General features: G+C 44.1%; 1 long non-coding RNA gene across 1 annotated transcript; it reads right to left on the bottom strand.

Moving 5' to 3' along the window:
- Positions 1–943: 943 nt before the first annotated feature.
- On the bottom strand, positions 944–2142 carry LOC129603427 (uncharacterized). Its single transcript, XR_008693283.1, has 4 exons — positions 1749–2142; positions 1515–1593; positions 1127–1293; positions 944–1048 (listed from the first exon to the last, which is right to left on the bottom strand). It is a non-coding gene; the product is annotated as an uncharacterized LOC129603427 (long non-coding RNA).
- Between the last annotated feature and the right edge of the window lie 761 nt (positions 2143–2903).

Genomic DNA, 2903 nt, shown 5'->3' with positions numbered 1-2903 from the left:
CAAATGACACAATGCACTACATTCAGGAATCCGGACACCGATTCACTCATTGATTCTGATGCTGATTCTGTAGAGGATGATGTTGACGTTGATGAGGACTACAAAGATGACTTCGATGATGTTGATAGCGACGTAGAGGCTGACTCCACAATAGTTTAAATCAACACATAATCCTCTTCCCATTTTTACTTAACTGAACATGAACTGATTGAAATCACTTATAGGCTTATTTCCCTTTCTTTCCAGAAGCTCATACACAAGGGTTATTCTAGTATAACTACCCACAAAAACAGCTCACAATCTTTTATTCCTACGCCATTTACATCTTTATAAGCAATACATTTAACAAATCATTTTTAAAGAATCCTTTATTACTACAGAATGAATGCCACAATTGACAATTTTTATTCTTTCAATGTTTGATTAATGTGTAATCAAAAGGGGGGAAATGTAATGGAAAAATTGTACTTTGATGCTTCTTGTGTTTATTTCTGACTCTGTATAATAACCATGCATTCTGTAATTGTTGATTTGACCCAGAACTGAACATTCTTAGACAAACAATCTATCTTCCTCTCAAGGTTCTGTCGCACATTAAGTGCTGACATCTAATGTTGTGTTTGACTGACCGATTGTTTATGGCTTGTGTCTGCCTTTTACCCCTGGTCTCTGGCTCCTTTCTATCTGATGCCCCACCAGACCCAAGGCTGTAGACCTTGTGTATTCCCTGTGTAATGTAAACATCTTCACCCACAGTGTGATAGGAAGATTTCACCAGGTCCCAGGAGAGGGGTTAAAAGGCAGAGACAACCTCAGAACGGTGTGATCTTTGCATTATACCTCCGTGGTGTATGTTCTGATCTCCCCAGCTGGCTTTTTGATTTGCTTTCCTCATTACTTGTTATTTTTTTTATTATTTCAATAAATCGCACAAAAGGACAACTCTCTCTCATCTGCCTTTATTGCAAAATTTCCACCACACAGCTCACAGCCCACAACTTTAGGGAGTGCCTTCATCTGCGCTGCAAGGTTCTGTAGGGCGCAGTCTCTGGAAGAAGAGAAAGGACACATGCAGCATCTTGAATGTTCCAAAGTAAGTCTTCACAACATGATGGCTGGGACTGACCTTTTGCTTTCCTGCTGACCTGTAGATTTCCCCATTGCGGAGCTCCTCTGCAGGAGACGGAGGTGTTGGCTTAACAAGAGGTTGGTTTATGCGCCTTATGATCTTGGTACTCCCCACAAAAACGGGTCCACAGCAGAAGTGTGATTTCAGTGATCAGAGTTAATGAACTAGAATAAACCAAGTAAATGTCAAATCTTAGCTCTGTTGTGCTGACGCCAACCATTGGGTGAGAAAACAAGGTTTAAATTTGATTTATGCAAATATAGAAGATGAAATATTATCAGCGTTGAGTCTTTTGGCACCTTTCACTCATATCCACCGTGACACAAATGTGAACAAGTCTATAGCCTAAACAACCAACTACCACACAGACCTGTAAAGAACTGACCATGACATCTTCACAGAATGACTGGAGCTGGGCTGCATGTGCAACAAATAATCCAACATCTGCATGGCTTAGGTTAGATCTGGCAATAAAAGCATATGACACCACGGGGTCCAACGTCAGCTAATGGAATGAACCCGGTGCTGTTTCAAACTGGTAAATGACAGACTTTCTAGGAACAAACGCAACATATGAACAATATACTGTTACAAGTACATACAAACAAGACTTACGTACTGTGCATTATGATGCTGCATCACTGCTGCTAAAGTTGACTCCACCTCAGCCAATACTTGGGGCTGACGTTGCTGTGGCATATCATAATTAAGTCTCAGCACAGAGGATGAACCCGTCCCACCAGAGGCTCGCTAAGAGGTGGTAGCGGTGGAAGAGAGGCTTGATAAGAAGGTTGGTTGGGGCACCTGAAACAAAAATAGTAATCAACCAATAGTTTAAATTAGAGTACATGGAACAAACCTAAACAAACGTAAAGAGCAGTGACAGAATTTGTTTAACCAAAGGAAGTCCTGCAGTTGTAGGAGATGCTTCTCTGCCTCTGCTTGCCAGCATGTATCAGTGCTGCCAGACATACAGTAATTATCGTGTTTAGAGCGAAAATAAGAAACGCAAGTTCAAAATGTTACCATCTAGTAAAAGACTCCGGTGGTGCAGAGACTGGCCAATAGACCAAGCTACTTCACCGGGCTGTCTGCGAGTTGGACGCTACGGTTCAGGAGCGGATTCAACCTGTTCAATGAGGCCGAATCCTTCTGCCGCTGCGGTATTCAAGGTGCGTTGGACATTGCGATGTTAAAAACATGCAAAAGAAAACACGGACACGACATCAAGTCTCTAGTCTCTAGTACAACAGGAGAAAACGAGACGCTTCAGGCCCGCTGTCCCCTCCGTCATCATGGGGAACGTGAGATCTCTGCCCAACAAGATCGACGAGCTCGCGGCGTTGAAATGGTACCAGCCGGAGTACAGAACGAGCAGCGTCCTGCTGTTCACGGAGACCTGGCTGACGTCACTCATCCCGGACTCGACTGTCGCACTGGACAATTTTCATCTGCTACGTGCGGACAGAACGGAGAACAGCTGTAAGAAGAGGAAGAGAGGGGGTCTGGCTGTGTTTGTGAACACCAGGTGGTGTATGCCACGACATTGCACTGTCAGAATTAAGCTGTGTAACAGAGACTTTGAGCTGTTAGCGGTGGGCATGAGGCCATTCTACCTGCCACGGGAGTTCACACACGTTATATTAATTGCTGTGTACGTCCCACCCTCCGCTAACGCTGACACGGCTTCTGAGACCCTGCTCACAGTCACCAGTAGGCTGCAAACACAGCACCCACAGGCCCTCTTCCTGATCTCTTTAGACGGACTTTAACC

This window comes from Betta splendens, chromosome 19 (assembly GCF_900634795.4).
Source record: "Betta splendens chromosome 19, fBetSpl5.4, whole genome shotgun sequence".
Lineage (NCBI taxonomy): Eukaryota > Metazoa > Chordata > Actinopteri > Anabantiformes > Osphronemidae > Betta > Betta splendens.
The sequence above is the reverse complement of the archived record's forward strand: the minus strand, read 5'-3'. Positions and strand labels throughout refer to the sequence as shown.